Source organism: Pristiophorus japonicus, chromosome 8, assembly GCF_044704955.1.
Source record: "Pristiophorus japonicus isolate sPriJap1 chromosome 8, sPriJap1.hap1, whole genome shotgun sequence".
NCBI classification, from domain to species: domain Eukaryota; kingdom Metazoa; phylum Chordata; class Chondrichthyes; family Pristiophoridae; genus Pristiophorus; species Pristiophorus japonicus.
Window position 1 is genome coordinate 150,330,336 of NC_091984.1, and position 25,052 is coordinate 150,355,387.

A 25,052-nucleotide genomic window follows, 5' to 3' on the forward strand; every position below is an offset into this window, starting at 1 on the left:
AGTGACTGAAGTGACTGAAGTGACTGAAGTGTCTGAAGTGTCTGAATGGACTGAAGTGACTGAATGGACTGAAGTGACTGAAGTGACTGAAGTGACTGAAGTGACTGAAGTGACTGAAGTGACTGAAGTGACTGAAGTGTCTGAAGTGTCTGATGTGTCTGAAGTGACTGAAGTGACTGAAGTGACTGAAGTGACTGAAGTGTCTGAATGGACTGAAGTGACTGAATGGACTGAAGGGGCTGAAGTGTCTGAAGTGTCTGAAGTGTCTGAAGTGTCTGAAGTGTCTGAATGGACTGAAGTGACTGAAGTGTCTGAATGGACTGAAGTGACTGAAGTGTCTGAATGGACTGAAGTGACTGAAGTGTCTGAATGGACTGAAGTGACTGAATGGACTGAAGGGTCTGTTGTGTCTGACGTGTCTGAAGTGACTGATGTGTCTGAAGTGACTGAGGTGACTGAATGGACTGAACGGACTGAAGGGACTGAAGTGTCTAAAGTGTCTGAAGTGTCTGAAGTGTCTGAAGTGACTGAAGTGACTGAAGTGTCTGAATGGACTGAAGTGACTGAAGTGACTGAAGTGACTGAAGTGACTGAAGTGTCTGAATGGACTGAAGTGACTGAAGTGTCTGAATGGACTGAAGTGACTGAAGTGACTGAATGGACTGAATGGACTGAAGGGACTGAAGTGTCTGAAGTGTCTGAAGTGACTGATGTGTCTGAAGTGACTGAGGTGACTGAATGGACTGAACGGACTGAAGGGACTGAAGTGTCTGAAGTGACTGAAGTGTCTGAAATGTCTGATGTGTCTGAAGTGACTGAAGGAACTGAAGTTTCTGAAGTGTCTGAAGTGACTGAAGTGTCTGAAGTGTCTGAAGTGTCTGAAGTGCCTGAAGTTCCTGAAGTGTCTGAAGTGATTGAAGTGACTGACGTGTCTGAAGTGTCTGAAGTGTCTGAAGTGACTGAAGTGACTGAAGTGACTGAAGTGACTGAAGTGCCTGAACTGTCTGAAGTGAAGTGACTGAAGGGACTGAAGTGACTGAACGGACTGAAGGGACTGAAGTGTCTGAATTGACTGAAGTGACTGAAGTGACTGAAGTGTCTGATGTGTCTGATGTATCTGAAGTGTCTGATGTGTCTGAAGTGTCTGATGTGTCTGATGTGTCTGAAGTGTCTGATGTGTCTGAAGTGTCTGATGTGTCTGATGTGTCTGAAGTGACTGAAGTGACTGAAGTGACTGAAGTGACTGAAGTGACTGAATGGACTGAAGTGACTGAATGGACTGAATGGACTGAAGGGACTGAAGGGACTGAAGTGACTGAAGTGTCTGATGTGTCTGAAGTGACTGAAGTGACTGAAGTGACTGAAGTGACTGAATGGACTGAAGGGACTGAAGTGACTGAAGTGTCTGATGTGTCTGAAGTGACTGAAGTGACTGAAGGGACTGAAGTGTCTGAAGTGACTGAAGAGATTGAAGTGTCTGAAGTGACTGAAGTGTCTGAAGTCTCTGAAGTGTCTGAAGTGATTGAAGTGACTGAAGTGTCTGAAGTGACTGAAGTGACTGATGTGTCTGAAGTGACTGAAGTGAAGTGTCTGAAGTGACTGAAGTGTCTGAAGTGTCTGAAGTGTCTGAAGTGACTGAAGTGTCTGAAGTGATTGAAGTGACTGAAGAGATTGAAGTGTCTGAAGTGACTGAAGTGATTGAAGTGACTGAAGAGATTGAAGTGTCTGAAGTGTCTGAAGTGTCTGAAGTGTCTGAAGTGTCTGAAGTGACTTAAGTGACTGAAGTGTCTGAAGTGACTGAAGTGACTGAAGTGTCTGAAGTGTCTGAAGTGACTGAAGTGCCTGAAGTGACTGATGTGTCTGAAGTGACTGAAGTGTCTGATATGTCTGAAGTGTCTCATGTGTCTGAAGTGTCTCAAGTGTCTCAAGTGTCTAAAGTGTCTAAAGTGTCTGAAGTGTCTGAAGTGTCTGAAGTGTCTGAAGTGTCTGAAGTGTCTGAAGTGTCTGAAGTGACTGAACTGTCTGAAGTGTCTGAATGGACTGAAGTGACTGAATTGACTGAAGTGACTGAAGTGACTGAAGTGTCTGAATGGACGGAAGGGACTGAAGTGTCTGATGTGTCTGAAGTGACTGATGTGTCTGAAGTGACTGAGGTGACTGAATGGACTGAACGGACTGAAGGGACTGAAGTGTCTGAAGTGACTGAAGTGTCTGAAATGTCTGATGTGTCTGAAGTGACTGAAGCGTCTGAAGTGTCTGAAGTGTCTGAAGTGCCTGAAGTGCCTGAAGTGCCTGAAGTGACTGAAGGGACTGAAGGGACTGAAAGGACTGAAGTGTCTGAAGTGTCTGAAGTGTCTGAAGTGTCTGAAGTGACTGAAGTGACTGAAGTGACTGAAGTGACTGAAGTGACTGAAGTGACTGAAGGGAATGAATGGACTGAAGGGTCTGATGTGTCTGATGTCTCTGATGTCTCTGATGTGTCTGATGTGTCTGATGTGTCTGAAGTGACTGAAGTGAATGAAGTGACTGAATGGACTGAATGGACTGAAGTGATTGAATGGACTGAAGGGACTGAAGTGTCTGAAGTGACTGAAGTGACTGAAGTGCCTGAAGTGACTGAGGTGACTGAACGGACTGAAGGGACTGAAGTGTCTGAAGTGTCTGAAGTGTCTGAATTGACTGAAGTGTCTGAAGTGTCTGATGTGTCTGAAGTGACTGAAGTGACTGAAGTGACTGAAGTGCCTGAAGTGACTGAATGGACTGAATGGACTGAAGTGATTGAATGGACTGAAGGGACTGAAGTGTCTGAAGTGACTGAAGTGACTGAAGTGCCTGAAGTGACTGAATGGACTGAATGGACTGAAGTGATTGAATGGACTGAAGGGTCTGAAGTGACTGAAGTGACTGAAGTGCCTGAAGTGACTGAATGAACTGAAGGGACTGAAGTGTCTGAAGTGTCTGAAGTGTCTGAAGTGACTGAAGTGTCTGAAGTGACTTAAGTGACTTAAGTGTCTGAAGTGTCTGAAGTGTCTGAAGTGACTGAAGTGACTGAAGTGTCTGAAGTGACTGAAGTGTCTGAAGTGAAGTGACTGAAGTGACTGAAGTGTCTGAAGTGACTGAAGTGCCTGAAGTGCCTGAGGTGACTGATGTGTCTGAAGTGACTGAAGTGTCTGATATGTCTGAAGTGTCTGAAGTGTCTGAAGTGACTGAAGTGACTGAAGTGACTGAAGTGACTGAAGTGACGGAAGTGTCTGAAGTGTCTGAAGTGTCTGAAGTGACTGAAGTGACTGAAGTGACTGAAGTGACTGAAGTGACTGAAGTGACTGAAGTGTCTGAAGTGTCTGAAGTGACTGAAGTGCCTGAAGTGCCTGAAGTGACTGAGGTGACTGAATGGACTGAATGGACTGAAGGGACTGAAGGGATTGAAGTGTCTGAATTGACTGAATGAACTGAAGTGACTTAATGGACTGAAGTGTCTGATGTGTCTGAAGTGTCTGAAGTGTCCGATGTGTCTGAAGTGTCTGATGTGTCTGAAGTGACTGAAGTGACTGAATGGACTGAAGTGTCTGAAGCGTCTGAAGTGCCTGAAGTGACTGAGGTGACTGAAGGGACTGAAGGGACTGAAGTGTCTGAAGTGTCTGAATTGACTGAAGTGTCTGAAGTGTCTGAAGTGTCTGAAGTGTCTGAAGTGACTGAAGTGACTGAAGTGACTGAATGGACTGAATGGACTGAAGGGACTGAAGTGTCTGAAGTGTCTGAAGTGTCTGAAGTGTCTGAAGTGACTGAAGTGTCTGAAGTGACTTAAGTGACTTAAGTGTCTGAAGTGTCTGAAGTGACTGAAGTGTCTGAAGTGACTGAAGTGTCTGAAGTTAAGTGACTGAAGTGACTGAAGTGTCTGAAGTGACTGAAGTGCCTGAAGTGCCTGAGGTGACTGATGTGTCTGAAGTGACTGAAGTGTCTGAAGTGTCTGAAGTGACTGAAGTGACTGAAGTGACTGAAGTGACTGAAGTGACTGAAGTGTCTAAATGGACTGAAGTGACTGAAGTGACTGAAGTGACTGAATGGACTGAAGTGACTGAAGAGTCTGAAGAGCCTGAAGTGACTGAGGTGACTGAACGGACTGAAGGGACTGAAGTGTCTGAAGTGTCTGAAGTGTCTGAATTGACTGAAGTGTCTGAAGTGACTGAAGGGATTGAAGTGACTGAAGTGTCTGAAGTGACTGAAGTGTCTGAAGTGTCTGAAGTGACTGAAGGGATTGAAGTGACTGAAGTGTCTGAAGTGTTTGAAGTGTTTGAAGTGACTGAAGTGTCTGAAGTGACTGAAGTGTCTGAAGTGTCTGAAGTGTCTGAAGTGACTGAAGTGACTGAAGAGTCTGAAATGACTGAAGTGACTGAAGAGTCTGAATTGTCTGAAGTGACTGATGTGACGGAAGTGACGGAAGTGACTGAAGTGACTGAAGTGTCTGAAGTGACTGAAGTGACTGAAGTGTTTGAAGTGTTTGAAGTGTTTGAAGTGACTGAAGGGATTGAAGTGTCTGAAGTGTCTGAAGTGTCTGAAGTGTCTGAAGTGTCTGAAGTGTCTGAAGTGTCTGAAGTGTCTGAAGTGTCTGAAGTGTCTGAAATGACTGAAGTGACTGAAGAGTCTGAATTGTCTGAAGTGACTGATGTGACAGAAGTGACGGAAGTGACTGAAGTGACTGAAGTGTCTGAAGTGACTGAAGTGACTGAAGTGTCTGAAGTGTCTGAAGTGTTTGAAGTGTTTGAAGTGACTGAAGTGACTGAAGGGATTGAAGTGACTGAAGTGTCTGAAGTGTCTGAAGTGACTGAAGTGTCTGAAGTGTCTGAAGTGTCTGAAGTGTCTGAAGTGACTGAAGTGTTTGAAGTGTTTGAAGTGACTGAAGTGTCTGAAGTGACTGAAGTGTCTGAAGTGTCTGAAGTGTCTGAAGTGACTGAAGTGACTGAAGAGTCTGAAGAGTCTGAATTGTCTGAAGTGACTGATGTGACGGAAGTGACGGAAGTGACTGAAGTGACTGAAGTGTCTGAAGTGTCTGAAGTGTCTGAAGTGTCTGAAGTGTTTGAAGTGACTGAAGTGACTGAAGGGATTGAAGTGTCTGAAGTGTCTGAAGTGTCTGAAGTGACTGAAGTGACTGAAGTGACTGAAGGGATTGAAGTGTCTGAAGTGTCTGAAGTGTCTGAAGTGTCTGAAGTGTCTGAAGTGTCTGAAGTGACAGATGTGACGGAAGTGACGGAAGTGACGGAAGTGACTGAAGTGACTGAAGTCTCTGAAGTGTCTGAAGTGACGGAAGGGATTGAAGTGACTGAAGTGTCTGAAGTCTGAAGTGTCTGAAGTGACTGAAGTGTTTGAAGTGTTTGTAGTGTCTGAAGTCTCTGAAGTGTCTGAAGTGACTGAAGTGTTTGAAGTGTTTGAAGTGACTGAAGTGTCTGAAGTGTCTGAAGTGACTGAAGGGATTGAAGTGACTGAAGTGTTTGAAGTGTTTGAAGTGTCTGAAGTGTCTGAAGTGTCTGAAGTGACTGAAGTGTCTGAAGTGACTGAAGTGTCTGAAGTGATTGAAGTGTCTGAAGTGACTCAAGATTCTGAAGTGTCTGAAGTGCCTGGTGCCTGAAGTGACTCAAGTGTCTGAAGTGTCTGAAGTGACTGAAGTGACTGAAGTGTCTGAAGAGTCTGAATTGTCTGAAGTGACTGAAGGGATTGAAATGACTGAAGTGTTTGAAGTGTTTGAAGTGTTTGAAGTGTTTGAAGTGTTTGAAGTGTTTGAAGTGTCTGAAGTGACTGAAGGGATTGAAGTGTCTGAAGTGACTGAAGTGTTTGAAGTGTTTGAAGTGTTTGAAGTGTTTGAAGTGACTGAAGTGACTGAAGTGACTGAAGTGACTGAAGTGTCTGATGTGTCTGAAGTGACTGAAGTGTCTAAAGTGACTGAAGTGAAGTGATTGAAGGGACTGAAGTGACTGAAAGGACTAAAGTGTCTGAAGTGTCTGAAGTGAAGTGATTGAAGGGACTGAAGTGACTGAAAGGACTAAAGTGTCTGAAGTGTCTGAAGTGACTGAAGTGCCTGAAGTTCCTGAAGTGTCTGAAGTGATTGAAGTGACTGAAGAGATTGAAGTGACTGAAGTGTCTGAAGTGTCTGAAGTGACTGAAGTGACTGAAGTGTCTTAAGTGACTGAAGTGCCTGAAGTGTCTGAAGTGAAGTGACTGAAGGGACTGAAGTGTCTGAATTGTCTGAAGTGACTGAAGGGATTGAAATGACTGAAGTGTTTGAAGTGTTTGAAGTGTTTGAAGTGTTTGAAGTGTCTGAAGTGTCTGAAGTGACTGAAGGGATTGAAATGACTGAAGTGTTTGAAGTGTTTGAAGTGTTTGAAGTGTTTGAAGTGTTTGAAGTGACTGAAGTGTCTGAAGTGTCTGAAGTGTCTGAAGTGACTGAAGGGATTGAAGTGTCTGAAGTGTCTGAAGTGTCTGAAGTGTCTGAAGTGTCTGAAGTGTTTGAAGTGTTTGAAGTGTTTGAAGTGACTGAAGTGACTGAAGTGACTGAAGTGACTGAAGTGTCTGATGTGTCTGAAGTGACTGAAGTGTCTAAAGTGACTGAAGTGTCTGAAGTGTCTGAAGTGTCTGAAGTGAAATGATTGAAGGGACTGAAAGGACTAAAGTGTCTGTAGTGTCTGAAGTGACTGAAGTGCCTGAAGTTCCTGAAGTGTCTGAAGTGATTGAAGTGACTGAAGAGATTGAAGTGACTGAAGTGTCTGAAGTGTCTGAAGTGACTGAAGTGACTGAAGTGTCTTAAGTGACTGAAGTGCCTGAAGTGTCTGAAGTGAAGTGACTGAAGGGACTGAAGTGACTGAAAGGACTAAAGTGTCTGAAGTGACTGAAGTGTCTGAAGTGAAGTGACTGAAGTGACTGAAGTGTCTGAAGTGTCTGAAGTGACTGAAGGGACTGAAGTGACTGAAAGGACTAAATGGACTGAAGTGTCTGAAGTTTCTGAAGTGTCTGATGTGTCTGAAGTGTCTGATGTGTCTGAAGCGACTGAAGTGACTGAAGTGACTGAAGTGTCTGATGTGTCTGAAGCGACTGAAGTGACTGAAGTGATTGAAGTGATTGAAGTGTCTGAAGTGACTGAAGTGTCTGAAGTGACTGAAGTGACTGAAGTGTCTGAAGTGTCTGAAGTGACTGAGGGGACTGAAGTGACTGAGGGGACTGAAGTGACTGAAGGGACTGAAGTGTCTGAAGTGTCTGAAGTGTCTGAAGTGCCTGAAGGGACTGAAGTGTCTGAAGTGTCTGAAGTGTCTGATGTGACTGAAGGGACTGAAGGGTCTGAAGTGTCTGAAGTGTCTGATGTGACTGAAGTGACTGAGGGGACTGAAGTGACTGAGGGGACTGAAGTGACTGAAGGGACTGAAGTGTCTGAAGTGTCTGAAGTGCCTGAAGGGACTGAAGTGTCTGAAGTGTCTGAAGTGTCTGATGTGACTGAAGGGACTGAAGGGTCTGAAGTGTCTGAAGTGTCTGATGTGTCTGAAGTGACTGAAGTGAAGTGACTGAAGGGACTGAAGTGTCTGAAGTGATTGAAGTGTCTGAAGTGTCTGAAGTGAAGTGACTGAAATGCCTGAAGTTCCTGAAGTTCCTGAAGTGCCTGAAGTGACTGAAGAGATTGAAGTGACTGAAGTGTCTGAAGTGTTGAAGTGTCTGAAGTGTCTGAAAAGTCTGAAGTGTCTGAAGTGTCTGAAGTGTCTGAAGTGTCTGAAGTGTCTGAAGTGACTGAAGTGACTGAAGTGACTGAATGGATTGAAGTGACTGAATGGACTGAAGGGACTGAAGTGACTGAAGTGTCTGATGTGTCTGATGTGTCTGATGTGTCTGAAGTTTCTGAAGTGACTGAAAGGACTAAAGTGTCTGAAGTGTCTGAAGTGCCTGAAGTTCCTGAAGTGACTGAAGTGTCTGAAGTGATTGAAGTGATTGAAGTGACTGACGTGTCTGAAGTGTCTGAAGTGTCTGAAGTGTCTGAAGTGTCTGAAGTGACTGAAGTGACTGAAGTGACTGAAGTGCCTGAACTGTCTGAAGTGAAGTGACTGAAGGGACTGAAGTGACTGAACGGACTGAAGGGACTGAAGTGTCTGAATTGACTGAAATGTCTGAAGTGACTGAAGTGTCTGATGTGTCTGAAGTGTCTGATGTGTCTGAAGTTTCTGATGTGTCTGATGTGTCTGAAGTGACTGAAGTGACTGAAGTGACTGAATGGACTGAAGGGACTGAAGTGACTGAAGTGTCTGATGTGTCTGAAGTGTCTGATGTGTCTGAAGTGACTGAAGTGACTGAAGTGACTGAAGTGACTGAATGGACTGAAGGGTCTGATGTGTCTGATGTCTCTGATGTGTCTGATGTGTCTGAAGTGACTGAAGGGACTGAAGTGTCTGAAGTGACTGAAGAGATTGATGTGTCTGAAGTGTCTCAAGTGTCTAAAGTATCTGAAGTGTCTGAAGTGTCTGAAGTGTCTGAAGTGTCTGAAGTGTCTGAAGTGTCTCAAGTGACTGAAGTGACTGAAGTGACTGAAGTGTCTGAATGGACTGAAGTGTCTGAATGGACTGAAGTGACTGAATGGACTGAAGTGACTGAAGTGTCTGAATGGACTGAAGTGACTGAATGGACTGAAGGGACTGAAGTGTCTGAAGTGTCTGAAGTGTCTGAAGTGTCTGAAGTGACTGATGTGTCTGAAGTGACTGAGGTGACTGAATGGACTGAACGGACTGAAGGGACTGAAGTGTCTGAAGTGACTGAAGTGTCTGAAATGTCTGATGTGTCTGAAGTGACTGAAGTGACTGAAGTGTCTGAAGTGACTGAAGTGCCTGAAGTGCCTGAGGTGACTGATGTGTCTGAAGTGTCTGATATGTCTGAAGTGTATCATGTGTCTGAAGTGTCTAAAGTGTCTAATGTATCTGAAGTGTCTGAAGTGTCTGAAGTGTCTGAAGTGACTGAAGTGCCTGAAGTGCCTGAGGTGACTGATGTGTCTGAATGGACTGAAGTGACTGAAATGTCTGAATGGACTGAAGTGACTGAAGTGACTGAAGTGACTGAAGTGTCTGAATGGACTGAAGTGACTGAATGGACTGAAGTGACTGAATGGACTGAAGTGTCTGAAGTGTCTGAAGTGTCTGAAGTGTCTGAAGTGTCTGAAGTGTCTGAAGTGACTGATGTGTCTGAAGTGACTGAGGTGACTGAATGGACTGAACGGACTGAAGGGACTGAAGTGTCTGAAGTGACTGAAATGTCTGATGTGTCTGAAGTGACTGAAGGAACTGAAGTGTCTGAAGTGTCTGAAGTGACTGAAGTGTCTGAAGTGTCTGAAGTGTCTGAAGTGCCTGAAGTTCCTGAAGTGACTGAAGTGTCTGAAGTGATTGAAGTGACTGACGTGACTGACGTGTCTGAAGTGTCTGAAGTGTCTGAAGTGTCTGAAGTGTCTGAAGTGTCTGAAGTGTCTGAAGTGTCTGAAGTGTCTGAAGTGACTGAAGTGACTGAAGTGACTGAAGTGCCTGAACTGTCTGAAGTGAAGTGACTGAAGGGACTGAAGTGACTGAACGGACTGAAGGGACTGAAGTGTCTGAATTGACTGAAGTGTCTGAAGTGTCTGAAGTGACTGAAGTGTCTGATGTGTCTGATGTATCTGAAGTGTCTGATGTGACTGAAGTGTCTGATGTGTCTGAAGTGTCTGATGTGTCTGAAGTGACTGAAGTGACTGAAGTGACTGAAGTGACTGAATGGACTGAAGGGTCTGATGTGTCTGATGTCTCTGATGTGTCTGAAGTGACTGAAGGGACTGAAGTGTCTGAAGTGTCTGAAGTGACTGAAGAGATTGAAGTGTCTGAAGTGACTGAAGTGACTGAAGTGTCTGAAGTCTCTGAAGTGTCTGAAGTGATTGAAGTGACTGAAGTGTCTGAAGTGACTGAAGTGACTGATGTGTCTGAAGGGACTGAAAGGACTAAAGTGTCTGAAGTGTCTGAAGTGACTGAAGTGACTGAAGTGTCTGAAGTGTCTGAAGTGACTGAAGTGACTGAAGTGTCTTAAGTGACTGAAGTGCCTGAAGTGTCTGAAGTGAAGTGACTGAAGGGACTGAAGTGACTGAAAGGACTAAAGTGTCTGAAGTGACTGAAGTGTCTGAAGTGAAGTGACTGAAGTGACTGAAGTGTCTGAAGTGTCTGAAGTGACTGAAGGGACTGAAGTGACTGAAAGGACTAAATGGACTGAAGTGTCTGAAGTTTCTGAAGTGTCTGATGTGTCTGAAGTGTCTGATGTGTCTGAAGCGACTGAAGTGACTGAAGTGACTGAAGTGTCTGATGTGTCTGAAGCGACTGAAGTGACTGAAGTGATTGAAGTGATTGAAGTGTCTGAAGTGACTGAAGTGTCTGAAGTGACTGAAGTGACTGAAGTGTCTGAAGTGCCTGAAGTGCCTGAGGTGACTGATGTGTCTGAAGTGTCTGATATGTCTGAAGTGTATCATGTGTCTGAAGTGTCTAAAGTGTCTAATGTATCTGAAGTGTCTGAAGTGTCTGAAGTGTCTGAAGTGACTGAAGTGCCTGAAGTGCCTGAGGTGACTGATGTGTCTGAATGGACTGAAGTGACTGAAATGTCTGAATGGACTGAAGTGACTGAAGTGACTGAAGTGACTGAAGTGTCTGAATGGACTGAAGTGACTGAATGGACTGAAGTGACTGAATGGACTGAAGAGACTGAAGTGTCTGAAGTGTCTGAAGTGTCTGAAGTGTCTGAAGTGTCTGAAGTGTCTGAAGTGACTGATGTGTCTGAAGTGACTGAGGTGACTGAATGGACTGAACGGACTGAAGGGACTGAAGTGTCTGAAGTGACTGAAATGTCTGATGTGTCTGAAGTGACTGAAGGAACTGAAGTGTCTGAAGTGTCTGAAGTGACTGAAGTGTCTGAAGTGTCTGAAGTGTCTGAAGTGCCTGAAGTTCCTGAAGTGACTGAAGTGTCTGAAGTGATTGAAGTGACTGACGTGACTGACGTGTCTGAAGTGTCTGAAGTGTCTGAAGTGTCTGAAGTGTCTGAAGTGTCTGAAGTGTCTGAAGTGACTGAAGTGACTGAAGTGACTGAAGTGCCTGAACTGTCTGAAGTGAAGTGACTGAAGGGACTGAAGTGACTGAACGGACTGAAGGGACTGAAGTGTCTGAATTGACTGAAGTGTCTGAAGTGACTGAAGTGTCTGATGTGTCTGATGTATCTGAAGTGTCTGATGTGACTGAAGTGTCTGATGTGTCTGAAGTGTCTGATGTGTCTGAAGTGACTGAAGTGACTGAAGTGACTGAAGTGACTGAATGGACTGAAGGGTCTGATGTGTCTGATGTCTCTGATGTGTCTGAAGTGACTGAAGGGACTGAAGTGTCTGAAGTGTCTGAAGTGACTGAAGAGATTGAAGTGTCTGAAGTGACTGAAGTGACTGAAGTGTCTGAAGTCTCTGAAGTGTCTGAAGTGATTGAAGTGACTGAAGTGTCTGAAGTGACTGAAGTGACTGAAGTGACTGATGTGTCTGAAGTGACTGAAGTGAAGTGTCTGAAGTGACTGAAGTGTCTGAAGTGATTGAAGTGACTGAAGAGATTGAAGTGTCTGAAGTGACTGAAGTGATTGAAGTGACTGGAGAGATTGAAGTGTCTGAAGTGTCTGAAGTGTCTGAAGTGACTTAAGTGACTGAAGTGTCTGAAGTGTCTGAAGTGACTGAAGTGTCTGAAGTGAAGTGACTGAAGTGACTGAAGTGTCTGAAGTGACTGAAGTGCCTGAAGTGCCTGAGGTGACTGATGTGTCTGAAGTGACTGAAGTGTCTGATATGTCTGAAGTGTCTCATGTGTCTGAAGTGTCTCAAGTGTCTAAAGTATCTGAAGTGTCTGAAGTGTCTGAAGTGTCTGAAGTGTCTGAAGTGTCTGAAGTGTCTGAAGTGTCTGAAGTGTCTGAAGTGTCTGAAGTGTCTCAAGTGACTGAAGTGACTGAAGTGACTGAAGTGTCTGAATGGACTGAAGTGTCTGAATGGACTGAAGTGACTGAATGGACTGAAGTGACTGAAGTGACTGAAGTGACTGAAGTGTCTGAATGGACTGAAGTGACTGAATGGACTGAAGGGACTGAAGTGTCTGAAGTGTCTGAAGTGTCTGAAGTGACTGATGTGTCTGAAGTGACTGAGGTGACTGAATGGACTGAACGGACTGAAGGGACTGAAGTGTCTGAAGTGACTGAAGTGTCTGAAATGTCTGATGTGTCTGAAGTGACTGAAGTGTCTGAAGTGTCTGAAGTGTCTGAAGTGTCTGAAGTGTCTGAAGTGTCTGAAGTGTCTGAAGTGTCTGAAGTGCCTGAAGTGCCTGAAGTGCCTGAAGTGACTGAAGTGACTGAAGGGATTGAAGGGACTGAAGGGACTGAAAGGTCTGAAGTGTCTGAAGTGTCTGAAGTGTCTGATGTGTCTGATGTGTCTGAAGTGCCTGAAGTGACTGAAGTGACTGAAGTGACTGAAGTGACTGAAGTGACTGAACGGACTGAATGGACTGATGTGTCTGATGTGTCTGAAGTGCCTGAAGTGCCTGAAGTGACTGAAGTGACTGAAGTGACTGAAGTGACTGAAGTGACTGAAGTGACTGAAGTGACTGAACGGACTGAATGGACTGAAGGGTCTGATGTGTCTGATGTCTCTGATGTGTCTGATGTGTCTGAAGTGACTGAAGTGACTGAATGGACTGAATGGACTGAAGTGATTGAATGGACTGAAGGGACTGAAGTGTCTGAAGTGACTGAAGTGACTGAAGTGCCTGAAGTGACTGAAGTGCCTGAATGGACTGAAGTGACTGAAGTATCTGAAGTGTCTGAAGTGTCTGATGTGTCTGAAGTGTCTGATGTGTCTGAAGTGACTGAAGTGACTGAAGTGACTGAAGTGACTGAAGTGACTGAAGTGTCTGAAGTGTCTGAAGTGTATGAAGTGTCTGAAGTGTCTGAAGTGCCTGAAGTGCCTGAAGTGACTGAAGTGACTGAAGGGATTGAAGGGACTGAAGGGACTGAAGGGACTGAAGTGACTGAAGTGTCTGATGTGTCTGATGTGTCTGATGTGTCTGAAGTTTCTGAAGTGACTGAAAGGACTAAAGTGTCTGAAGTGTCTGAAGTGCCTGAAGTTCCTGAAGTGACTGAAGTGTCTGAAGTGATTGAAGTGATTGAAGTGACTGACGTGTCTGAAGTGTCTGAAGTGTCTGAAGTGTCTGAAGTGTCTGAAGTGACTGAAGTGACTGAAGTGACTGAAGTGACTGAAGTGCCTGAACTGTCTGAAGTGAAGTGACTGAAGGGACTGAAGTGACTGAACGGACTGAAGGGACTGAAGTGTCTGAATTGACTGAAATGTCTGAAGTGACTGAAGTGTCTGATGTGTCTGAAGTGTCTGATGTGTCTGAAGTTTCTGATGTGTCTGATGTGTCTGAAGTGACTGAAGTGACTGAAGTGACTGAATGGACTGAAGGGACTGAAGTGACTGAAGTGTCTGATGTGTCTGAAGTGTCTGATGTGACTGAAGTGACTGAAGTGACTGAAGTGACTGAATGGACTGAAGGGTCTGATGTGTCTGATGTCTCTGATGTGTCTGATGTGTCTGAAGTGACTGAAGGGACTGAAGTGTCTGAAGTGACTGAAGAGATTGATGTGTCTGAAGTGTCTCAAGTGTCTAAAGTATCTGAAGTGTCTGAAGTGTCTGAAGTGTCTGAAGTGTCTGAAGTGTCTGAAGTGTCTCAAGTGACTGAAGTGACTGAAGTGACTGAAGTGTCTGAATGGACTGAAGTGTCTGAATGGACTGAAGTGACTGAATGGACTGAAGTGACTGAAGTGTCTGAATGGACTGAAGTGACTGAATGGACTGAAGGGACTGAAGTGTCTGAAGTGTCTGAAGTGTCTGAAGTGTCTGAAGTGACTGATGTGTCTGAAGTGACTGAGGTGACTGAATGGACTGAACGGACTGAAGGGACTGAAGTGTCTGAAGTGACTGAAGTGTCTGAAATGTCTGATGTGTCTGAAGTGACTGAAGTGACTGAAGTGTCTGAAGTGACTGAAGTGCCTGAAGTGCCTGAGGTGACTGATGTGTCTGAAGTGTCTGATATGTCTGAAGTGTATCATGTGTCTGAAGTGTCTAAAGTGTCTAATGTATCTGAAGTGTCTGAAGTGTCTGAAGTGTCTGAAGTGACTGAAGTGCCTGAAGTGCCTGAGGTGACTGATGTGTCTGAATGGACTGAAGTGACTGAAATGTCTGAATGGACTGAAGTGACTGAAGTGACTGAAGTGACTGAAGTGTCTGAATGGACTGAAGTGACTGAATGGACTGAAGTGACTGAATGGACTGAAGTGTCTGAAGTGTCTGAAGTGTCTGAAGTGTCTGAAGTGTCTGAAGTGTCTGAAGTGACTGATGTGTCTGAAGTGACTGAGGTGACTGAATGGACTGAACGGACTGAAGGGACTGAAGTGTCTGAAGTGACTGAAATGTCTGATGTGTCTGAAGTGACTGAAGGAACTGAAGTGTCTGAAGTGTCTGAAGTGACTGAAGTGTCTGAAGTGTCTGAAGTGTCTGAAGTGCCTGAAGTTCCTGAAGTGACTGAAGTGTCTGAAGTGATTGAAGTGACTGACGTGACTGACGTGTCTGAAGTGTCTGAAGTGTCTGAAGTGTCTGAAGTGTCTGAAGTGTCTGAAGTGTCTGAAGTGACTGAAGTGACTGAAGTGACTGAAGTGCCTGAACTGTCTGAAGTGAAGTGACTGAAGGGACTGAAGTGACTGAACGGACTGAAGGGACTGAAGTGTCTGAATTGACTGAAGTGTCTGAATTGACTGAAGTGTCTGAAGTGTCTGAAGTGACTGAAGTGTCTGATGTGTCTGATGTATCTGAAGTGTCTGATGTGACTGAAGTGTCTGATGTGTCTGAAGTGTCTGATGTGTCTGAAGTGACTGAAGTGACTGAAGTGACTGAAGTGACTGAATGGACTGAAGGGTCTGATGTGTCTGATGTCTCTGATGTGTCTGAAGTGACTGAAGGGACTGAAGTGTCTGAAGTGTCTGAAGTGACTGAAGAGATTGAAGTGTCTGAAGTGACTGAAGTGACTGAAGTGTCTGAAGTCTCTGAAGTGTCTGAAGTGATTGAAGTGACTGAAGTGTCTGAAGTGACTGAAGTGACTGATGTGTCTGAAGGGACTGAAAGGACTAAAGTGTCTGAAGTGTCTGAAGTGACTGAAGTGACTGAAGTGTCTGAAGTGTCTGAAGTGACTGAAGTGACTGAAGTGTCTTAAGTGACTGAAGTGCCTGAAGTGTCTGAAGTGAAGTGACTGAAGGGACTGAAGTGACTGAAAGGACTAAAGTGTCTGAAGTGACTGAAGTGTCTGAAGTGAAGTGACTGAAGTGACTGAAGTGTCTGAAGTGTCTGAAGTGACTGAAGGGACTGAAGTGACTGAAAGGACTAAATGGACTGAAGTGTCTGAAGTTTCTGAAGTGTCTGATGTGTCTGAAGTGTCTGATGTGTCTGAAGCGACTGAAGTGACTGAAGTGACTGAAGTGTCTGATGTGTCTGAAGCGACTGAAGTGACTGAAGTGATTGAAGTGATTGAAGTGTCTGAAGTGACTGAAGTGTCTGAAGTGACTGAAGTGACTGAAGTGTCTGAAGTGCCTGAAGTGCCTGAGGTGACTGATGTGTCTGAAGTGTCTGATATGTCTGAAGTGTATCATGTGTCTGAAGTGTCTAAAGTGTCTAATGTATCTGAAGTGTCTGAAGTGTCTGAAGTGTCTGAAGTGACTGAAGTGCCTGAAGTGCCTGAGGTGACTGATGTGTCTGAATGGACTGAAGTGACTGAAATGTCTGAATGGACTGAAGTGACTGAAGTGACTGAAGTGACTGAAGTGTCTGAATGGACTGAAGTGACTGAATGGACTGAAGTGACTGAATGGACTGAAGAGACTGAAGTGTCTGAAGTGTCTGAAGTGTCTGAAGTGTCTGAAGTGTCTGAAGTGTCTGAAGTGACTGATGTGTCTGAAGTGACTGAGGTGACTGAATGGACTGAACGGACTGAAGGGACTGAAGTGTCTGAAGTGACTGAAATGTCTGATGTGTCTGAAGTGACTGAAGGAACTGAAGTGTCTGAAGTGTCTGAAGTGACTGAAGTGTCTGAAGTGTCTGAAGTGTCTGAAGTGCCTGAAGTTCCTGAAGTGACTGAAGTGTCTGAAGTGATTGAAGTGACTGACGTGACTGACGTGTCTGAAGTGTCTGAAGTGTCTGAAGTGTCTGAAGTGTCTGAAGTGTCTGAAGTGTCTGAAGTGACTGAAGTGACTGAAGTGACTGAAGTGCCTGAACTGTCTGAAGTGAAGTGACTGAAGGGACTGAAGTGACTGAACGGACTGAAGGGACTGAAGTGTCTGAATTGACTGAAGTGTCTGAAGTGACTGAAGTGTCTGATGTGTCTGATGTATCTGAAGTGTCTGATGTGACTGAAGTGTCTGATGTGTCTGAAGTGTCTGATGTGTCTGAAGTGACTGAAGTGACTGAAGTGACTGAAGTGACTGAATGGACTGAAGGGTCTGATGTGTCTGATGTCTCTGATGTGTCTGAAGTGACTGAAGGGACTGAAGTGTCTGAAGTGTCTGAAGTGACTGAAGAGATTGAAGTGTCTGAAGTGACTGAAGTGACTGAAGTGTCTGAAGTCTCTGAAGTGTCTGAAGTGATTGAAGTGACTGAAGTGTCTGAAGTGACTGAAGTGACTGATGTGTCTGAAGTGACTGAAGTGAAGTGTCTGAAGTGACTGAAGTGTCTGAAGTGATTGAAGTGACTGAAGAGATTGAAGTGTCTGAAGTGACTGAAGTGATTGAAGTGACTGGAGAGATTGAAGTGTCTGAAGTGTCTGAAGTGTCTGAAGTGACTTAAGTGACTGAAGTGTCTGAAGTGTCTGAAGTGACTGAAGTGTCTGAAGTGAAGTGACTGAAGTGACTGAAGTGTCTGAAGTGACTGAAGTGCCTGAAGTGCCTGAGGTGACTGATGTGTCTGAAGTGACTGAAGTGTCTGATATGTCTGAAGTGTCTCATGTGTCTGAAGTGTCTCAAGTGTCTAAAGTATCTGAAGTGTCTGAAGTGTCTGAAGTGTCTGAAGTGTCTGAAGTGTCTGAAGTGTCTGAAGTGTCTGAAGTGTCTCAAGTGACTGAAGTGACTGAAGTGACTGAAGTGTCTGAATGGACTGAAGTGTCTGAATGGACTGAAGTGACTGAATGGACTGAAGTGACTGAAGTGACTGAAGTGACTGAAGTGTCTGAATGGACTGAAGTGACTGAATGGACTGAAGGGACTGAAGTGTCTGAAGTGTCTGAAGTGTCTGAAGTGACTGATGTGTCTGAAGTGACTGAGGTGACTGAATGGACTGAACGGACTGAAGGGACTGAAGTGTCTGAAGTGACTGAAGTGTCTGAAATGTCTGATGTGTCTGAAGTGACTGAAGTGTCTGAAGTGTCTGAAGTGTCTGAAGTGTCTGAAGTGTCTGAAGTGTCTGAAGTGTCTGAAGTGTCTGAAGTGTCTGAAGTGCCTGAAGTGCCTGAAGTGCCTGAAGTGACTGAAGTGACTGAAGGGATTGAAGGGACTGAAGGGACTGAAAGGTCTGAAGTGTCTGAAGTGTCTGAAGTGTCTGATGTGTCTGATGTGTCTGAAGTGCCTGAAGTGACTGAAGTGACTGAAGTGACTGAAGTGACTGAAGTGACTGAACGGACTGAATGGACTGATGTGTCTGATGTGTCTGAAGTGCCTGAAGTGCCTGAAGTGACTGAAGTGACTGAAGTGACTGAAGTGACTGAAGTGACTGAAGTGACTGAAGTGACTGAACGGACTGAATGGACTGAAGGGTCTGATGTGTCTGATGTCTCTGATGTGTCTGATGTGTCTGAAGTGACTGAAGTGACTGAATGGACTGAATGGACTGAAGTGATTGAATGGACTGAAGGGACTGAAGTGTCTGAAGTGACTGAAGTGACTGAAGTGCCTGAAGTGACTGAAGTGCCTGAATGGACTGAAGTGACTGAAGTATCTGAAGTGTCTGAAGTGTCTGATGTGTCTGAAGTGTCTGATGTGTCTGAAGTGACTGAAGTGACTGAAGTGACTGAAGTGACTGAAGTGACTGAAGTGTCTGAAGTGTCTGAAGTGTATGAAGTGTCTGAAGTGTCTGAAGTGCCTGAAGTGCCTGAAGTGACTGAAGTGACTGAAGGGATTGAAGGGACTGAAGGGACTGAAAGGTCTGAAGTGTCTGAAGTGTCTGAAGTGTCTGAAGTGTCTGAAGTGTCTGAAGTGTCTGAAGTGACTGAAGTGCCTGAAGTGACTGAAGTGACTGAAGTGACTGAAGTGACTGAAGTGACTGAAGTGACTGAAGTGACTGAAGTGACTGAACGGACTGAATGGACTGAAGGGTCTGATGTGTCTGATGTCTCTGATGTGTCTGATGTGTCTGAAGTGACTGAAGTGACTGAAGTGACTGAAGTGTCTGAAGTGTCTGAAGTGACTGAAGTGTCTGAAGTGAAGTGACTGAAGTGACTGAAGTGTCTGAAGTGACTGAAGTGCCTGAAGTGCCTGAGGTGACTGATGTGTCTGAAGTGACTGAAGTGTCTGATATGTCTGAAGTGTCTGAAGTGACTGAAGTGACTGAAGTGTCTGAATGGACTGAAGTGACTTGAAGTGTCTGAAGTGACTGAAGTGCCTGAAGTGACTGAGGTGACTGAGGTGACTGAATGGACTGAAGGGATTGAAGTGTCTGAATTGACTGAATGAACTGAAGTGACTTAATGGACTGAAGTGTCTGATGTGTCTGAAGTGTCCGATGTGTCTGAAGTGTCTGATGTGTCTGAAGTGACTGAAGTGACTGAACGGACTGAAGTGTCTGAAGCGTCTGAAGTGCCTGAAGTGACTGAAGTGACTGAAGTGACTGAAGTGACTGAATGGACTGAAGTGATTGAATGGACTGAAGGGACTGAAGTGTCTGAAGTGACTGAAGTGACTGAAGTGCCTGAAGTGCCTGAAGTGCCTGAAGTGACTGAATGAACTGAAGGGACTGAAGGGACTGAAGTGTCTGAAGTGTCTGAAGTGTCTGAAGTGACTGAAGTGTCTGAAGTGACTTAAGTGACTTAAGTGTCTGAAGTGTCTGAAGTGTCTGAAGTGACTGAAGTGTCTGAAGTGACTGAAGTGTCTGAAGTGAAGTGACTGAAGTGACTGAAGTGTCTGAAGTGACTGAAGTGCCTGAAGTGCCTGAGGTGACTGATGTGTCTGAAGTGTCTGAAGTGTCTGAAGTGTCTGAAGTGACTGAAGTGACTGAAGTGACTGAAGTGTCTGAATGAACTGAAGTGACTGAAGTGACTGAAGTGACTGAACGGACTGAAGGGACTGAAGTGTCTGAAGTGTCTGAATTGACTGAAGTGTCTGAAGTGTCTGATGTGTCTGAAGTGACTGAAGTGACTGAAGTGACTGAATGGACTGAATGGACTGAAGTGATTGAATGGACTGAAGGGACTGAAGTGTCTGAAGTGACTGAAGTGCCTGAAGTGACTGAAGTGCCTGAAGTGACTGAATGAACTGAAGGGACTGAAGTGTCTGAAGTGTCTGAAGTGTCTGAAGTGACTGAAGTGTCTGAAGTGACTTAAGTGACTTAAGTGTCTGAAGTGTCTGAAGTGACTGAAGTGACTGAAGTGTCTGAAGTGTCTGAAGTGACTGAAGTGTCTGAAGTGAAGTGACTGAAGTAACTGAAGTGTCTGAAGTGACTGAAGTGACTGAAGTGCCTGAAGTGCCTGAGGTGACTGATGTGTCTGAAGTGACTGAAGTGTCTGATATGTCTGAAGTGTCTGAAGTGTCTGAAGTGTCTGAAGTGTCTGAAGTGACTGAAGTGACTGAAGTGACTGAATGGACTGAAGTGACTGAAGTGACTGAAGTGTCTGAATGGACTGAAGTGACTGAAGTGACTGAAGTGTCTGAAGTGTCTGAAGTGTCTGAAGTGTCTGAAGTGACTGAAGTGTCTGAATGGATTGAAGTGACTGAAGTGACTGAAGTGACTGAAGTGTCTGAATGGACTGAAGTGACTGAAGTGACTGAAGTGACTGAAGTTACTGAAGTGTCTGAAGTGTCTGAATGGACTGAAGTGTCTGAATGGACTGAAGTGTCTGATGTGTCTGAAGTGTCTGATGTGTCTGAAGTGACTGAAGTGACTGAAGTGACTGAAGTGACTGAAGTGACTGAAGTGTCTGAATGGACTGAAGTGACTGAATGGACTGAAGGGACTGAAGTGTCTGATGTGTCTGATGTGTCTGAAGTGTCTGAAGTGTCTGAAGTGTCTGAAGTGACTGAAGTGACTGAAGTGTCTGAAGTGTCTGAAGTGACTGAAGTGTCTGAAGTGAAGTGACTGAAGTAACTGAAGTGTCTGAAGTGACTGAAGTGACTGAAGTGCCTGAGGTGACTGATGTGTCTGAAGTGACTGAAGTGTCTGATATGTCTGAAGTGTCTGAAGTGTCTGAAGTGTCTGAAGTGTCTGAAGTGTCTGAAGTGACTGAAGTGACTGAAGTGACTGAATGGACTGAAGTGACTGAAGTGACTGAAGTGACTGAAGTGTCTGAATGGACTGAAGTGACTGAAGTGACTGAAGTGTCTGAAGTGTCTGAAGTGTCTGAAGTGTCTGAAGTGTCTGAAGTGTCTGAAGTGTCTGAAGTGACTGAAGTGTCTGAATGGATTGAAGTGACTGAAGTGACTGAAGTGACTGAAGTGTCTGAATGGACTGAAGTGACTGAAGTGACTGAAGTGACTGAAGTTACTGAAGTGTCTGAAGTGTCTGAATGGACTGAAGTGTCTGATGTGTCTGAAGTGTCTGATGTGTCTGAAGTGACTGAAGTGACTGAAGTGACTGAAGTGACTGAAGTGACTGAAGTGACTGAAGTGTCTGAATGGACTGAAGTGACTGAATGGACTGAAGGGACTGAAGTGTCTGATGTGTCTGATGTGTCTGAAGTGACTGAAGTGACTGAAGTGTCTGAATGGACTGAAGTGACTGAAGTGTCTGAATGGACTGAAGTGACTGAAGTGTCTGAATGGACTGAAGTGACTGAATGGACTGAAGGGTCTGAAGTGTCTGTTGTGTCTGAAGTGTCTGATGTGTCTGAAGTGACTGATGTGTCTGAAGTGACTGAGGTGACTGAATGGACTGAACGGACTGAAGGGACTGAATTGTCTAAAGTGTCTGAAGTGTCTGAAGTGACTGAAGTGACTGAAGTGTCTGAATGGACTGAAGTGACTGAAGTGACTGAAGTGACTGAAGTGTCTGAATGGACTGAAGTGACTGAAGTGTCTGAATGGACTGAAGTGACTGAAGTGACTGAAGTGACTGAAGTGACTGAAGTTACTGAAGTGTCTGAAGTGTCTGAATGGACTGAAGTGTCTGATGTGTCTGAAGTGGCTGATGTGTCTGAAGTGACTGAGGTGACTGAATGGACTGAACGGACTGAAGGGACTGAAGGGACTGAAGTGACTGAAGTGTCTGAAGTGACTGAAGTGTCTGAAGTGTCTGAAGTGTCTGAAGTGTCTGAAGTGCCTGAAGTGACTGAAGTGACTGAAGTGACTGAGGTGACTGAGGTGACTGAAGTGACTGAAGTGTCTGAAGTGAAGTGTCTGAAGTGTCTGAAGTGTCTGAAGTGTCTGAAGTGTCTGAAGTGACTGAAGTGCCTGAGGTGACTGATGTGTCTGAATGGACTGAAGTGACTGAAGTGTCTGAATGGACTGAAGTGACTGAAGTGACTGAAGTGACTGAAGTGTCTGAATGGACTGAAGTGACTGAATGGACTGAAGTGACTGAAGTGACTGAAGTGCCTGAACTGTCTGAAGTGAAGTGACTGAAGGGACTGAAGTGACTGAACGGACTGAAGGGACTGAAGTGTCTGAATTGACTGAAGTGTCTGAAGTGACTGAAGTGTCTGATGTGTCTTATGTGTCTGAAGTGTCTGATGTGTCTGAAGTGACTGAAGTGACTGAAGTGACTGAAGTGACTGAAGTGACTGAATGGACTGAAGTGACTGAATGGACTGAAGTGACTGAATGGACTGAAGTGACTGAAGTGACTGAAGTGACTGAACGGACTGAATGGACTGAAGGGTCTGATGTGTCTGATGTCTCTGATGTGTCTGAAGTGACTGAAGGGACTGAAGTGTCTGAAGTGACTGAAGAGATTGAAGTGTCTGAAGGGACTGAAGTGTCTGAAGTGACTGAAGTGACTGATGTGTCTGAAGTGACTGAAGTGAAGTGTCTGAAGTGACTGAAGTCTCTGAAGTGTCTGAAGTGACTGAAGTGTCTGAAGTGATTGAAGTGACTGAAGAGATTGAAGTGTCTGAAGTGACTGAAGTGATTGAAGTGACTGAAGAGATTGAAGTGTCTGAAGTGTCTGAAGTGTCTGAAGTGACTTAAGTGTCTGAAGTGTCTGAAGTGACTGAAGTGACTGAAGTGTCTGAAGTGACTGAAGTGTCTGAAGTGAAGTGACTGAAGTGACTGAAGTGTCTGAAGTGACTGAAGTGCCTGAAGTGCCTGAGGTGACTGATGTGTCTGAAGTGACTGAAGTGTCTGATATGTCTGAAGTGTCTGAAGTGACTGAAGTGACTGAAGTGACTGAAGTGACTGAATGGACTGAAGTGACTGAAGTGACTGAAGTGTCTGAATGGACTGAAGTGTCTGAAGTGACTGAAGTGACTGAAGTGTCTGAAGTGTCTGAAGTGTCTGAAGTGACTGAAGTGACTGAAGTGTCTGAATGGATTGAAGTGACTGAAGTGACTGAAGTGACTGAAGTGTCTGAAGTGTCTGAATGGACTGAAGTGACTGAATGGACTGAAGGGACTGAAGTGTCTGACGTGTCTGAAGTGTCTGAAGTGTCTGAAGTGTCTGAAGTGTCTGAATGGACTGAAGTGACTGAAGTGACTGAAGTGTCTGAATGGATTGAAGTGATTGAAGTGACTGAAGTGACTGAAGTGTCTGAAGTGTCTGAAGTGTCTGAATGGACTGAAGTGACTGAATGGACTGAAGGGACTGAAGTGTCTGATGTGTCTGAAGTGTCTGATGTGTCTGAAGTGTCTGAAGTGACTGAAGTGTCTGAAGTGACTTAAGTGACTTAAGTGTCTGAAGTGCCTGAAGTGACTGAAGTGACTGAAATGTCTGAAGTGTCTGAAGTGACTGAAGTGTCTGAAGTGAAGTGACTGAAGTGACTGAAGTGTCTGAAGTGACTGAAGTGCCTGAAGTGCCTGAGGTGACTGATGTGTCTGAAGTGACTGAAGTGTCTGATATGTCTGAAGTGTCTGAAGTGACTGAAGTGACTGAAGTGTCTGAAGTGTCTGAAGTGTCTGAAGTGTCTGAAGTGCCTGAAGTGCCTGAGGTGACTGATGTGTCTGAAGTGACTGAAGTGTCTGATATGTCTGAAGTGTCTGAAGTGACTGAAGTGACTGAAGTGTCTGAAGTGTCTGAAGTGTCTGAAGTGTCTGAAGTGTCTGAAGTGTCTGAAGTGACTGAAGTGACTGAAGTGACTGAAGTGACTGAATTGTCTGAATGGATTGAAGTGTCTGAAGTGTCTGAAGTGTCTGAATGGACTGAAGTGACTGAAGTGACTGAAGTGACTGAAGTGACTGAAGTGTCTGAATGGATTGAAGTGACTGAAGTGACTGAAGTGACTGAAGTGACTGAAGTGACTGAAGTGACTGAAGTGACTGAAGTGACTGAAGTGTCTGAATGGACTGAAGTGACTGAAGTGACTGAAGTGACTGAAGTGTCTGAAGTGTCTGAAGTGTCTGAATGGACTGAAGTGACTGAATGGACTGAAGTGACTGAAGTGACTGAAGTGACTGAAGTGAGTGAAGTGACTGAAGTGACTGAAGTGTCTGAAGTGTCTGATGTGTCTGAAGTGACTGAAGTGACTGAAGTGACTGAAGTGACTGAAGTGTCTGAATGGACTGAAGTGACTGAATGGACTGAAGGGACTGAAGTGTCTGAAGTGTCTGAAGTGACTGAAGTGTCTGAAGTGACTGAAGTGTCTGAATGGACTGAAGTGACTGAAGTGTCTGAATGGACTGAAGTGACTGAAGTGTCTGAATGGACTGAAGTGACTGAAGTGTCTGAATGGACTGAAGTGACTGAATGGACTGAAGGGTCTGTTGTGTCTGACGTGTCTGATGTGTCTGAAGTGACTGATGTGTCTGAAGTGACTGAGGTGACTGAATGGACTGAACGGACTGAAGGGACTGAAGTGTCTAAAGTGTCTGAAGTGTCTGAAGTGTCTGAAGTGACTGAAGTGTCTGAATGGACTGAAGTGACTGAAGTGACTGAAGTGACTGAAGTGACTGAAGTGACTGAAGTGTCTGAATGGACTGAAGTGACTGAAGTGTCTGAATGGACTGACGTGACTGAAGTGACTGAATGGACTGAAGGGACTGAAGTGTCTGAAGTGTCTGAAGTGACTGATGTGTCTGAAGTGACTGAGGTGACTGAATGGACTGAACGGACTGAAGGGACTGAAGTGTCTGAAGTGACTGAAGTGTCTGAAATGTCTGATGTGTCTGAAGTGACTGAAGGAACTGAAGTTTCTGAAGTGTCTGAAGTGTCTGAAGTGACTGAAGTGTCTGAAGTGTCTGAAGTGTCTGAAGTGCCTGAAGTTCCTGAAGTGTCTGAAGTGATTGAAGTGACTGACGTGTCTGAAGTGTCTGAAGTGTCTGAAGTGACTGAAGTGACTGAAGTGACTGAAGTGCCTGAACTGTCTGAAGTGAAGTGACTGAAGGGACTGAAGTGACTGAACGGACTGAAGGGACTGAAGTGTCTGAATTGACTGAAGTGACTGAAGTGACTGAAGTGTCTGATGTGTCTGATGTATCTGAAGTGTCTGATGTGTCTGAAGTGTCTGATGTGTCTGATGTGTCTGAAGTGTCTGATGTGTCTGAAGTGTCTGATGTGTCTGATGTGTCTGAAGTGACTGAAGTGACTGAAGTGACTGAAGTGACTGAAGTGACTGAATGGACTGA